At 42.7% G+C, this 15,764-nt stretch overlaps 1 long non-coding RNA gene across 1 annotated transcript in view; it reads left to right on the top strand.

The window, feature by feature from the left end:
• The window catches only part of LOC146799622 (uncharacterized), a 387,718-nt gene extending 372,889 nt beyond the window's left edge, over nucleotides 1-14,829 (top strand). Inside the window, exon 5 of the long non-coding RNA XR_014969296.1 lies at nucleotides 13,771-14,829. This is a non-coding gene — a long non-coding RNA (uncharacterized LOC146799622). The remainder of the gene's footprint in view (nucleotides 1-13,770) is intronic.
• The last annotated feature ends 935 nt before the right edge of the window (nucleotides 14,830-15,764 follow it).

Below are 15,764 nucleotides of genomic sequence, written 5' to 3'. Positions count from 1 at the left end.
TTACATGTAAAAATGCAAGTGCAGAATGCTTTACTATTTTGCTCGCATAGTAAACATGAACTCACCATAACAATCATTTGCAATGCAATAGGTCTCGCAGTTGTTAAGAGTTTGAGCTATTGGCACTGTAAATGGCAATGCCTTTTATTTATGTGTGGGTTTTTAAAACATAAATAAAAGGCATTGTCATTTACAATGCCAATAGCTCAAACTCGTATAAATGCGAGACCTATTGCATTGCAAATGCTTGTTTCTTTCTGTATACATTTATAATGGTGACCAGAATCCTTTTCACTTCCCCCATCTGCTAGGATGTGCTCTCTAATTCAAGCTTCACTTAGTTCGGTACGTGTCAGTACATGCGCTTAAACTTAGAGGTTGTCAGACATTCCAACAGCTGATGCGTGCTCTGCGTGCCAGCTCGCGCAGCTTCCGTCTGTCAAATAGCTGAACAGCACACGGCGCACGTCAGCGGTTCGCAGTCTCTGCATTCATTGAACACCTTTGACGGTAGGAGACGGGCGCTTTGGGCTGCTTGCTACTTTCGAGCAATTGGTCCACTTTCAAGTCACTAAACAACTATTTGTAAATGCTTACTTTAGATTCCAACCAAATGGTGGATTCTAATGAAAAGTTACGAGCTCTTCAGTCACTGCAATGTTTAAATAACTGTCCCAGCACTACTAGGAAGGTAAGACACGCGCTCGAGTAGTGTCGTGGCATTTCTGGAAACCCTCCGGTGGTTCAGTTCTTTAATACCTTGTCTAACATCCTTATTTGTAGAATCCAACCGGATGGTGTATTCGCGCTCATACTTCTTTAAATGTGCCGCACCAATTCAACTTCACATTTAAGGTAGGCCATGCGCCTTATTACCCGTATTATTTTAAATGTTGCTTAATACAGTCACATCGTCTCATTACTATACCTTAAATTCCAGATTCCAACCGGATGGTGGGTTTGCATTTAAAACTCATTTAATATGCCATTTATTTGCTACGACTTCGCCCTTAAGGTAGGCCACGCACCTCATTGTCCATATTTTATTAAATATTTTTATACGTCAATTCCAGACTTTAACCAGATTATGGGTTCCTATTAACTAATTCCCCGGAATATTGACCGGACCTTGGATTCTATTTAAATCATTGCCACTTGACGTCACCCAATATTTTCACAAGCTCTACTGTGCGATATTTACCATAGTAAGATTTGGTGAGTCCATTACTAATTGAGGCCGTCTATTTATTTAGTCTTTATACTTACAGAAACACACTGGACTCATGTCTAAATTATCTTGCCCCTTATAGGCTGTTTACATCTATGTTTTCATTCCTGAGGAAGACCCACTGAGACGCGTGTTGAACTGCGCATACCTCTGGTCGAAACATCAACACTTTTTCTGCTCATGTCCACCAGTTTCCCCCCCCCCAAGGCCATAAACATATGATAAGGTGGTTGGGAAACCATGAGATATATAACTATGAAAGGACAGACCCACATTGATTTGTAGGATTGATTTGTGTTATTTGCATGTTTCTGTATAGATTTCATTCATGATAATATCACATTATCACCTTATTGCACTTGATTCACAAAAGTCACTTTGTCTATTTGTTGATGAAAAAAGTGTTCATGTCACAGCCATATATTTCCTTTAAAAACAGAGTAAAGACTGTTTCTGAACTAATGACTTGGTGATTTTGGTGTGTTTCGTTGGTTGTTCTAAAATACTAGTATTTTGAATTTGACACTGCCAACACATTCATTGTTGTGTTGTTTTAATTACTGCATGTTAAGCAATTGGGGTACCCGACAGAACCAATTGTAGATGATATTATGTATATCTGTATGGCAATCAGTTAAAAGTTAGTATTGACCACAAACCAGTGATTCCTTTGTTTAATGGAACAGCATTGAAATAACCAACAAGCATTAAGAACGGAATTTTCCATCTCCACAAGTTTTCATTTGAGGTGGGTGTATCCGTCTGGTCAAGGAAATCCTGCAGATTACCTTCCAAGGCACCTGACAAGTCAATGGAGCTTAGCCACGTGGCAAAAACTGTCTATGAAAACCTATCTAATATGAGGGTAGCAAGATCTTTTCACAGAGGAAGCGCTGAATGGCCTTGAGGAGAAGATATCTTTCATATGTACAATACTAGCCTAATTACAAATCCCGCTTCTACGTGTCAGGTTTTCATGAAATTTATCAGGCAAATTCAGGATTACTGGAAGCCTCAAACTAATATTAAGAGTGCATCCATATTTGATTGAAATGGCTGATACATTCAGGGTGATGTGTGTGGTTAGTAACACAACGTTATCTGAGAGTATATTTGCATAATACATTCAAAATAAATTTGTTTTCACAGCCCCCCTTTTTTCAGAGAGAATAATGTTCAGTTTACCATAGATCAACAGAATATGATCTCACTATTTCTTTATAAATTTCATTAATCTCATAGTGATCACTTTTCTCGCCATCCTGGAAAGTAACACGTGGAAAAGTATTGACAGTACCTTTATTTTTGCAATAATGTCGGAGAATGAACAAGTTACACAGTACAGATTTAACAAGATCAATACCAATAATGGATTCAAATACCTTCTTACTCGACGGGCCACAAACTTTCCCCAGCCACATTCAGATTCCATTGGGACTCAGGTCAGGCCCACTTGCAATTTCCCTACACCCTCTGTAATGTTATCTATCTGCTCATGGATGCTACATTCCTCACCCAATTATTGCACTGACCACCCCCTTCAATGTGTCAGATCAGCAAGCTAGCGTGGGCATCTTATTGTTCTGTTAAGAATCCTAAAGATGTTGTGGTTGAATTTGCTATTTACACCTTGGACAACAGGTTCCTGTACAATCGAAGGGCAATCAATGGAAGACTCCGGAACCACAAATGAAGTAAGCATGACCTCTTTGTGGGTTACGTTTGAGAAACAACAGTCTTCAGGGAACGCAATACTCACAAGGAGGTAACTCAAAAGGAATGTTCTCCACTGTTAATTCATATTTACTGTGTACAGCAAAAATACTTGCAACATTCGCTCCTCACTGCACACAAGTATGTAAAACCATTTCAAGATGATTCGCATCTGGCATTTTTGCCATTTGAAATGGTTTTGAAACTTTTCAAGGCCTAGGAAAGAAAACGGGTAGATGCTGACAGATTCTGACAGTCTAAGCCTGAAGTATAAAAGCTGAAGGCAAGTGTCAATAAAGATGATGGGCAATCCACTCAAAAGAATGCCATCTCCAACGGCATGTGCTCAAATCAGCAAGGAAGACAGCAAGCCAGTCCCACAAGGGGATCCGGTATTCAGCAGAAGGAGGCTGATTTGATGGAAAGGAGGCAGTAGTGATTGGAGGCTGTTGGGGCAGCATCACATAGTGGGGGTGGAGCAGAATAAGGTGGCCAAAGAGACTTTGACCCACCAACAGATGACAAAGTCACAGCAGTAACAATTTCAGTCGGATGGTCTGGGGACACAAATCCTGAAGTGGTAGTAGGATCACTGAAGTCTCTTGGAAAACCAACTCTTTGCAGTGAGAAGTGTGGATCCCAGTTACTAAGCCATGACATTTGACAGCTGTTTTTGGTGATGAACAGGATCTGGTATGGTCCACCAGTAAAGAGTGGTCTTCAGCCGATATACATTGGTGTATACCCGCTACCCAGGCCTGAGAGAACAGTAGGCCTCAGTTCGATACTCAGGTATAGTAACTCACACCTGAAAGTGGAAAATGTAAAGCCATTGTATAAGATTTCTGCAACACCGAAAAATAGTGTCATCATGTAAAATCCAGTGTGGCAGAACAAACACTGGGGAGCATCATGGGTTAACCCATTATTACTTCATACGGGCTCAATTGTGTCTACTTGGAAGGAAACACACTCAACGACCATAAGGCTATGGTGGAGAATTGGGTAATTTAACTGGGTATCTTTCTATATTTTAGCCATCCTAATCTTAAGGGGAGATTAATTCCTCTCTACCTTATCTGTGGAATCAGGTTTATAGGCATAATGGACATAGGCCTGACAAACTGCCTGCACCACTGGTGACACAAAGTATGTTCTACGAACACTGATGAATTGACTTGACTCAACATACAATGGAATGAGGTCACTGAATAATTACTTAGCTACAATGATGGTATGTGCATGCGCATCAAGGTCTGCTTCCATCCATCCTGAAAACATATAAACCATGACCAGGACATAGGAGTAATTTGCACATTTAGGCAACTGAATAAACTTTATCTGGATGTGCATGAGGGGGACTGGTGAGCAGCGAAGTGGCCTTACCCCATTTTTTCGACACTGTGTGACAGGTTTGTGGTGCAGGCTTGGCAATAGTTTTGGGCTAAAGAAGAAGAGATGGGCACTTACTAAAGGCGTGCAGTGGCATATATCTTGCCATCCCTACCAACTTGGCTGCTCCATGAAATAACTAGGCGAGGTTGGGAAGTGGAAATTTCAGTGCCACCACATGCCCAGTGTGCTGTATCTTAACACACCCTTAGGGTCTCTTCCAGGACTGTTTTTTTTAGTTGCAAAGGCTTGCTGCTGCGATTGAAACACATCCTTTAAAGTGGGTAAAGGAAATAAATCAGTTCTCACAACGTACATAGCAACATCAGCAGTTTTAGACAATTTAGTATTCCCAGCAACTAAATCAGCTGGGGTAATACCTTTTGAAGCATCATAATGGGGATGCTAGTGAGCAGCACAATTTACCCTAGCCACCTTTTTTGGCAACTCCAAAGAATTCAAAAGGTTTAAAACATATTGTCCATTTTTCATAGGGGTACACGCGACGTCAAGAAACTCTTTGCATTATAGAAGTCCAAAGTCATGCGTTACTCCGAAAGAATAACTTCAGTCCGTGTAAATCCTAACCGACTTTTCTTTGGCTAGGATGCCAGCCCTACTGAGAGCAATCAGCTCTGTGGCTTGGGCTGATTTCACTGTGGGTACGTTACAGCTTCCTACAACTTAGTATACAGTGCTAATAGCATAACCAGCAACTACAATACCTTTGTCATTTCTGAAACATGATCCTTCCACAAACTAAATGAGATCACATGTATTGAGGGGTACATTAGCCAAATGAATAAGTGGCTTAGTAACCTACAGAGTAGTTAAAACACAGCCATGTTGGTTACCTTCCTCCCTGGTAGGTGTTAGAGAAGCAGGGTTCAGAGTAGGAGAGTTTCCAAGTAATATGAACGGCAGATGCTAATATTTCATATTGAGACAAGCAATCACTAGAGAGAAACTTAGGGGCATGTTTACAAGAAAGTGACGCATCTGTAGAGATGCGTCACTTTCCCTGCGCCAACATGCAATACCCTTGCGTCATCATGGATACGCCGTATTTACAATATGGCGCACTATGGCGCAAGGATTGACAGATGCGTCAGAAATTCTGACGCATTTTGTTGACGGAAAAGTCACGCATTGCTGGCGTCGTGTCGCAAGCACGACGCAACTCCAGCAATTCTCAGGGGCGCCCTCTGCCTAACATGCTGCGTCAATTGTTACGCCTGCTTCAAGCAGGCGCAGGGTTTTGACGCAGCATGGACGTAAAAGTGACTCAGTGAAATCTTGTAGATTTCACTGCGTCACTTTTACGGGGCTTCCTGCGACAGAACGCCCACCCTGCATACATTAAACCTGACGCAGGTTTAATGTGGCACAGGGCTTCACAACGTGACGCATCTCCCTAGATGCGTCACGTTGTAAACTTTTACGCTGCCGCTGCGTCACAAAAGTGACGCAACGACGGTGCAAAAGTGACGCAAGGGGCTTGTAAATCTGCTCCCTTGTTTTTGTTGTGATGAGGAGCTCAAACACAGAGTGGAGTACAGAAAGAGTTCTGAAAGAACTTAACACAATATTTGTATATGCTTTAACAAGATTCGCAGCAGCTGCCATGGATCATAAACAAGTTGGAAGTCCTTCCGCGTCTGGGTCCAAAACTGAGGAGTAAGAAGGAAAAGGTGTTTCTGATCCCTGTAGCTTTTTACCAATACTCTAAGTGCAAATCCATTTCATTTATAACAATACAGGGTAAAGGGTATGTTATAATGAGGGATCCCTAAGTCAGGCACTGAAGTAAACACCTGCCTTATTCTTAGGAATACATGTTTGGCTTTAGCAGACAATTGCAAGGGTACTGGGGTGTATTTTCGAATACATGTTTGCCGAGGCTTGGACGTTTTGGCTTTACCCAAAATCGGCAGAACCGCACTGTTTCCAAAAAGGTACTTACCATGAAAACAGTTATAGGATGGGCAGCTTACAGATGGCTTCTACTCTTTCAAAGGAAAGTTGACTCTTGCCAGTGGAAATTTCATGGCAAGGTATCACACTCAGGGGTGGCAAAATTAATTTATTTCCTATGAAGTCATATGCCCTTTTTAGCCAATTTGGTAAATCCTGCTTCCTCTCATCTAAACTAACAGTTGCCAGCAATAAATCAGCAACATATTGGATTAAAGTAGACCCCCAGGGGAAAACCAATATGTCCATATCCTTTAGGGCTTGCAAAATGATCCTTGGTGAACCACTGGGCAATGGACAGGGTGCAGGAGAGAATGGTAGCTGGCTTTGAGACCACAAGGAAACTTGGAATCACCACATTATCAATGACCTTAGGTCTTGTACAAATCTGTAAGTGTTGTGGTTTCTAACCTTGCATATCAAGAGAATGAGGGTGTTACATCTACTAACAATAGGCACTAGAATCCCATGCTCAATCAAATCGGCTATTACAGGACAGATGGCTTCCTCCACTTAAGGTTTTAACAGGTATTGAGGTATTTTGGGTAGCTTCTTCTGTGGGTCAGCCCTCACCTTTAGTGGTTGCATTGAAGAAATGAATCCCACACGATTGGCCACTGTGGACCACATTGTTGATGGTCAAACACATGAAAGTAATTCTTTAAATCAGAGGACTTGACAACTGGGCTTGCTTCTTCTGAGAAACTCACATAATAATACAAAAACGTTACTCTGCTGTCTGTGAGGTATTCATGAACACCCCATTTGAAGTACAAAACACAATATAAGTCAACTTCCAGAGGATGCTCCTGCCTAGCAAGTTTGTCAGATAAGTGGGAATAAGAAAAAAGGAGAAATGGACACTGAGTCAGTAATATGGTGGGGGAGAACTCTTTCATTGGAAATAACAGTTGCATCTATGGACATCTATGGGCATGCCTAAGAGAGTTAGGGAAGGGAATACAGACATTTTGAGAGCTGCGCTGCTTGCATCCATGTCAGTAAGGAAAGTGGTGTGTTCACCATCGATGACACAATTAACAGAAGGGTCCTCTTGATCTACAGGTATCAAGTATAGAAAATACAATAATAATACTATCTCAGGCAGCCTAAAATTTGGGGTAAGGATTCTGAGGGATTTGATGATAGTCAGGTTGGTCTGGGAGTCTTGAAGCATTGGAGACACTATCAGGGTAGTCTTGCTTACAATGTCAAGCTGACCACATGCAAATCAAGATATTCCTAACACTAAGGCCTCTGCTCAGCGCCTTCCATTGTTGCTTCCATTCTTCCATTCCTACCACTTTCCTTTACTTTATGCGTGGTTAAGGCATATCTGTGGTTAAGGCAAGCGGGGTTTCGCTTGCGTGGTTTGGGCGCGCGTGGCTGAGGCTGCATTGTTCTAACCATTACCCAGCAAAGAATCTTTAGAGCATATAATGTTACTGTGCCGCAATGTTCATTGTAAAACATTTCACCTTACCAAGACAGTGTATTATACAGACAACTGTTCAAACACAAATGATCAAAGATATATGTAGATGCACACAAACTCACACAAACAAGAACATCATCTGACAGTGATAACAACAGTACTAAAATGTCTGCTCATCAGCATGTACAAATCAGGTTCTTCTGGATCTGTTCCTCATAATACCACTCTCAAGAACCATATTTTTTGGCTTACCTATTTTATACCTCTATCAGGTACATAAAACTGACTTTCCAAATAGATGATGTTTCTTTACTTGTTTCATTACTTACCCTTGCAAATGGTCAATCCGCTCTTAAATAATACATTCAACACGTTCCTCATCTGCTTACACAGTTCCTGCCACAATTCCCCATACATCAATGTTCAGGCCGGTTAAAACCTGACACCCTGTGAACCCAGAATAGTTCCTGCATCACCCTCTCAAATACCACTGATTCAGATGCAAAAACAAACACGTAGACTGGAATCAGTAAGCAGCAGAAGGTGTCACAAAGTATGCCAAGAGGCATGCAATATGAACTGATAGTAGGTGGGCAAAAGATCTAGGGACTGATGTGAGAAAAGTGTGGTCACAAAAGAGTAGTCTAAATTGTGCAACACTTTTTTCCAACCAGCATTTAATTTTGTGATGCAGCCTTTGTAAAAATTGGTCACACTGCACAATTTCTATTCACAGGGTGTTGCAGAAGGACTTGCCTGACAAATTTTAATTTGGCAAGCCACTAATTGCAACCCCTTGCGATTGGTACAAACATATGAATTGCTGAATTCAGGGGACAGTATGCCATTATCCCTGGGCTACCATTTTCAAATGACAACCCTTTGTTCAAGTAATCTTTGTTCCTTACAGAAACTGGTGGTGCTTTAAAAAAAAGTGTGGTTGGGGTACACATGGGGGTAGGGGTGGATGAGACAGCCAGTTGTTCTACTGGACTGGCTGGCAGACACAATTCTGAAAGGAAAAGCTGTCTACAGGGACAGCTTCTCGTTTGCATATCCTTCGTAGTGTTGGTAACTCTTCAATTCTTTACAACTACAATTGTGCTTGCAAGCCATTGATATGGCTGGTGGTGAATCAAAATTGGGAGGAAATTCCCTTTACATGCCCCTTTCGGAACCAGTCGTTAAACTCTTTTGCAATTCAGAAAAGCTTTACTGAATAGCAACACGAGTTTAGATGATAGTAAAAAGACATTTTGAAGCCGAAAACTCCAGGCATCAACAGGAAAGCTTACAATAGCGATTAACCAGGCTGTCTATGGCGCATAAGACAGCAGCAGGACCGGCTTTAGCGCTGGTGCGCCCAGTGAGACAGTGTTTGTTGGTGCCCCCCAATTACCACCCCACCATGAATTCCTTCACTACCACACTTTAACAGTGTCCCACAAGTCTCCATAACTACTCTCTCTCAGATGCATTCAATTAGTTTTATAGCATCACTCATAGGGTGTCGGAGCACTTTACATCATAAGACTTACATAAGACAGAGGACTACAAGGTGTAGGAGTCACATGCACTGCCCTGGAGCAAGCACTGGATAACAGCTTCAAAAAACCAGTAAACATTATCAGCCTCATGCATCAAGCCAAAATCCAGTCGGTAAAATACCGATTCGCTAATAGCTCCCGGTATTGAGTTAAAAATACCCAATCCCAATGCATCAACCCAAAAGCAAAAATCGCTATTTAAGGAATCCTTAAATAGCGATTCCTACATGCATAGCCTTTTGCTATTCCTTATTAGCGATTCCTTATTTTTCGCTAATAAGGAATCGCAAATGGCATTGTTGATGCATGTGCCCCTATGTGTTATATTTGCTGAATTTAAAGGTGCATATGAAACAAATACAGATGTCCTTTGGCCAAGTGGACAAGCCTGCAAATTACACTATAAAACACGCCCCATCCCTGACCATCACTGACCATGATTCTTCTCAACTGCCTAAAAAAACAAACAAAAAAACAGCCAAGAGCATTTTGTGATTTTTTTTAGGTAAAGCAGCCCTTTTCTTTTTTCCTCATCCCGTTTTTCACTCTCCAGACCCTTTTTTGTTTAAGGTATTTTCTCTAATATCCCTTGGTATTTATTTTGCATTGTCCTTTACTTTAAATTGTAGTAATGCCTTACCCCAAAATGCCACGTGTTACAGATGCTGTGTTGACATTCATGGTGGATGAGAGAATAAGAGATGAACCACAACTGTTTGGAGTCCAAGTACAACATACTCCTCTCAGTAGGAAAATGGAAATGTGGGACATGATAGTCAACAGAGTGAATGTTGTTGGTACAACTCTGCGCACACAGCTGGAAAATAGGAAGGGGGGGAACAACCTCAGGGTCAATATGCGTTCCCTGTCCTCCAATTACCACCTGGAGGCCCAGAGGATGGGCAGTGGTCCTCCTGGTCCCCCATTACAATTTTTTCCCTGGTAGGTGAAGGTCTTGCCCATCCTGCATTCTGAGGGCTTGACAGGAAAATCTGGGGAGTGGAGAGTGATAAGTTACACTTCACTGTCACAATACCTCAATGTCCTGTTAGCTCTCAACTCCGCTTTTGCTATTGGGTTGTCTACCTACTTGCCTAACAGCATCAGAGATGTCGGTTTGTCAGTGTCAATATTTATTGGTGCTTATAAGTTCACATGTATCAATCTCTATTACATGACACATGTTGGAATGCTGCCTGTAAGTGTATATATATATATATAAAAATATAATCACAGGATCCAGAATATGTGTTAATTTGCAAATGTATGGTCCATCCCAAATACATGTTGGCAACAGGTATGTTCAACCAACAATTATTAAGTGTTGGTCAGTCGATATTGAAATGACTACAACTACAATGAGTCCCTGTTACTGTAACTCTAAACAAGATGCAATAGTGATCTTGCCCATTCTCGCTAGTTTGCCCTGTTACAACTAAAGTTCACTTATCATGCATGTTACGATTTGTCAAGTGTTGGGGAGTTCTTATTGAAAAGACTACAACTCCCATGAGGCCCTGTTACTGCAACTCTAAACAAGATGCAGATCTTGCCCATTCTTACTAGTCTGCCCTGTTACAACTGATTTTCACCACTCATGGACTGTGAAATGTACATACAATGCTCTAATCAGAGACATGTCTGACTACTATGCTTGATGTTGAAACAGGTCTCCTCAACTGAAACTATTGATGGCATGTGTAACACCATACTAAAAACATACCTACCTCAAATATATGTAAGGCATGAAGGTAACTCAGCTGATAAGAAATGGCAGGTGACCCATTGACTCTGCACTGCTCACATGATGACTAATGCTAGCTATACAACCAAGGGCCTCATTACAAAGTCGGTCAGAAAGCAGTCCGACCGACTGATTACGATGTTTTTGAACTCCGTTCAGTCAGACTGCCATTGACTTCAATAGGAGCCTATGTTTTGACCGACAACACAGGTTCCCATTGAAAAAACAGGTGGTCACAGAAAACCCTTTGCCCTGTGGTGGGCACCCATTGGTGCCTGCCACACAGCACATGGTTGGAAAGAGAGGACCCATGGGTGACACCAAGGGCCCTAACTGGAGGACTCCAGGTAAAGGGGGGCTTGCTACGGGCCCCCAAAGCTGGATTTAGACATCCGATCCGTGCCGACAGACCGATTCAGAAAGTCTGTCTGACTCCAACATCGTAATGCGTTGGTCAGAAATGTAGCCCGTAGAGCCCTACGAGTCGACTCTGACCGACTTGGTTTCTCGGAATGCCGATTGGAACTGAATCGGAACAACCGATAAATTTCTGAATATCATAATCGGTCAGTCGGATGTGTTTCCAAGTCGGTCGGATACACGGGTTCAGAATCGGATTCGAACTAACTGAATGCCGTCTGGCGCCTTTCCGACCGATATCGTAATCGGCCCCCAAGTTGTGTTTGCCTGTATTCTACACAACTAGGCCTTGGAATGTTCAAATACACATTTTACTTCTACACTGTGTTTGTCAGGGACTGTCCTGGACTATGTCGGGAATACAGTCAGGGACTTGGGCAAGGACTGGGAACTGGATAGAAAACGTACAGTGCACAGAAAGAGTAGTACAGAGCTGCCCAGGATCACACAGGGTGTCAGAGGAGAAAAGGGATCCAAAGGAGAAGCCTGTACAAGTGAAGAGAAGGCTAAGACTCAGGAAGGAAGGGCACTCACGAGTCAATTTAGCATTCAGACTAACTACACCCAGGACGGACGTGCAAGACATATATATTATACAACATTAACAATAAAGGGAATGTGGGGTAAAGCACTCGGGAGCTCCACATGGTAGGACTGAAGCTCAGCAAGTTCCTCACCCACAATTGCTGTTACAGATACTGACTGCAAATACCCACATATAGGATATGTATGCAAAGGCAGGGTATGTGGAGCTGATACCTATGGTGATGTTATAAATGTAACTCAAAGACAATACTCACAGTAAACAAGAAACACCACCTAGGTAGTCAGCTGTGCCCACGGATCCTGGCGATCAAACAAGAACACGCAAGGCAGTAACAGCAAGGGAGTAGAACTAAACACAAGCACAATAGACAAGGAGCTAGCAAGGAGGAGTGCTTAACAGGAAAGAATGAAAACACAGAGCAAACATGGTAGAAAGCAAGTAACAAACATACAAGGTAATAGAAGCAAGACAGCAGGAATAGAAAGACAGTAAACTAGGAACTGGAACCAAGGAAATTGGAAGAAAAGCAGGGACTGGAAAAGGATATATAGAAGGGGAGGCTGCAAGGATATATTAGAATAGTGTTGGAGCAAAAGCTAAGAAAACAAAGTAGCACTGAAGGCAGTGCTGGAGCAAGAACAATAATTGAGCAAAAGCTCAAGTGTCAAGGTAGCACTGCAGGCAGTGCTAGTTTAGGAAAAAGGAAACTGCTGCAGCTCAGGAACAAGAAATGCTAAGGCTCAGAAGTCAAGGTAGCACTGCAGGCAGTGCTAGTTCAGGAACAAGGGAAACTACTGCAGCAACTCAGGAACAAGGAATGCTAAGGCTCAAGAGTCAAGGTAGCACTGCAGGCAGTGCTAGTTCAGGAGCAAGGGAAACTGCTGCAATTCAGGAACAAGGAATGATAAGGCTCGGGAGCAGGAACTAGAATTGAGCTAAAGCTCAGGAGTCAAGGTAGCACTGCAGGCAGTGCTAATTCAGGAACAAGGGAAAACAGCAGCAGCTCAGGATCCAGGTATAACTAAAGCTCAGGAAACACTGGAAACAAAGATATCAAAAGCTCAGGAAACACTGGAAACAAGGATATCAAAAAGCTCTGGAATCAAGGATCGGTCTCACCGGTACACAGCTACAATGACCAACCCTGGGCTGAAGGGAGCTGGGGCTTAAAAGAGCTCACAGTAATCACATGCAACAGATGTGAGCAAGCTAGCAGCAGCCAGCCACTGGCGATCTAAATTCCTCCACCCATCCTTGGCCTGCAGGGGTGGAGACAAAGCAGTGAGCAGGAGATTATAGGTAATGGAGTTTGCAGCATGAGCAGACTGGCTTCCACAAAAGCCGGCATGGATTGAGATTGGATGTCTATTCCCAAATGGTGTCCAAATGCCTGGAAGTCAGGATATGCATGCAGGGGACTGTCTGGAAGCATATTGGAACACTGGAAAGCCCCACAATTCAGCCCCCTGGTGGTGGGCACGAGAATGCAGTGAGCGAATCATGACAGTGTTGGTTGAAATGTTCTGGAGATATGTTAATTTCGTATTCTAAAATGCAGCATATCAGCATATCTAACAAGTTGCTCAATTCTACTACATATATTGAATGCCTTCAAATGTCTTGTTAACAAGTTCACTACAACTTTAATAGATCACATTTGTAATCACTACCTTTTTGGTTTCTTCCTAGGTCTCTAATTACTGTGACACAAACAATGTGGTTGTACATACCACATTCCCAACAATAACAATGTTCTCTATTTATCAACAGGTCTATCTGGCATAGCACCTGGCCAGAGCTTGCCCACCAAATGGACACCCACTCCATCCCAGGATCATGCTCTCAGTGATGACAACACTACTGGAAATGTTGATGTGGATGACCTTCCTGGCACATCTGGTCAGCCTGGGCAAACGACAACAGTGGGTCTCACTGTGCCCACAAAAACACCTCCCACCCCAGCTGCAACAACACAGGCAAACTCTGCCCCTCCAACCTGTGCACCTAGCACAGCCAGTCACATCTTGTGCCACTCAGACCTGAATACTGAGTTGGCAATCACTAACCCAGTCACTGAGGAACCAAGAAGACTCATTGGGAGGGAGCAGCCTGAGCCAAGGGCACAGGTCAGTTGGATTAGGGGTCATAGGAGGGTAACTGTTGGCCTGCTGGGTGAGCACAATAGGGCCACTCACACCCAGGCCACCATCCACCAAGTCTTGGGAGCCTATCAAGACACCTTAGGCAGGATGGACCAGGCACCAATGGAAATTCAGGAGATGAAGCAGCTGCAGAGGGATATATACCGGGAAGTAGCCGGTATCAACACCAACATGGGCTTCCTTGTTCAGCTGCTGCAGGACATCAACACACCACCCTCTGCTGGGCTTTCCCACCACTGCCTATCCCATCCTGTGGTCTACCTACATCCAGCACATTGACAGCTGCTGCAGTCACAGAAAGGGAGGTCCTGCCAGAGGAAGACACGTCTGCAGTTCCTCCTGCCTCGGCAGCAGCCAATCACCCTTCACCAAAAAGAGGGGACGTTCACCCAACAATCCTGGAGGTGTGGATGGTAACAACCCCACTATCACCAATAAGAAACCATGGACCTAATTCCCTCCTATGTATGTAACACAATCACTTTGCAGACTATTCCTGACACAATTCCATTTCTGATGGCAGTACTATTTTGGACTTTGGAGTGAAGACAATTAGGCATCTATAGCTATGGTTAGATCCACCATGACTGACTTCTTCACTTTTGGTTTTCCCTGTTTGGTTTGGCACAATGTTTATTTTAACCTTGTACATTGCAATAAATATCGTAATCACAAAGTAACTGCCTCCTGTAGTATCTCTCACATCTAGCAATGTATATGTACTCTCATGTGAACTTTACAATGTAAACAAGCTACTTGTGTAAGCAGGGATATGTTGAATGTCAACAATGTTTAACTCAGGATCACAACCATGTCACACCAACACAAACATACAAGTGTCGGGTCTTATAACCTCATTTTTCCATTGTTCGAATCATAGGCTGACATGATGTCATAAACATTGCACATCAGACTTCACTCAAATATACTGTTTCAGTGATGACATTTACAGTTGCAGACCTTAAAATAATGGAAGGGAGGGACACAGCAGGCTATATCCTCTACAATGGGAAACATAAACTTAGGTCTACATCATCAGTTGGAGCCACATTACCTACCTCACAAAAGAAATCCCACATCATTTAAACAGACACATGACAGTACACCAGTTTCTGATCACAGGGTCATTCCAATCCAGTGTTGCTGCATCTGGTGGAATGTCACAAACAAATGTCAGTCATGTGCCACAAGCACTGCAGCCTATAATGAGGAAACACATCAACAGCTACATACAGTTTTTTTTTGTTTGTTTTTTTACTTTGTTTATTGAGTATTTTCACAGACATGGAACAAAAAATATATTCACTATTACACAAAAAAATAAGACTAAATAAAAGTGTGCAGGTCACATACAGAGTTCAAAACGTCATTTGAGTAATATGAGGAGGAGGAGGGGGGTCATTGGCATTCCATTTACAGAACAGCAACTGTACAACAGCAGCATCCCCTGAGGAGATATATTCCAAATAACAAAACAATAACCCCACATTGGCATCACAGTAGTCGACATCCACTTCTATATAAAGCTACTCCCGGCGGGCTTTCGATAATGTAGCATACAACATTAGTCCGCTGGTTCTGTAGCAGTGATATGTTTGGATT

Source organism: Triturus cristatus, chromosome 9 (genome assembly GCF_964204655.1).
Source record: "Triturus cristatus chromosome 9, aTriCri1.1, whole genome shotgun sequence".
NCBI lineage: Eukaryota > Metazoa > Chordata > Amphibia > Caudata > Salamandridae > Triturus > Triturus cristatus.
Note: the sequence above shows the minus strand (reverse complement) of the source record. Positions and strands in the feature narration are given on the sequence as shown.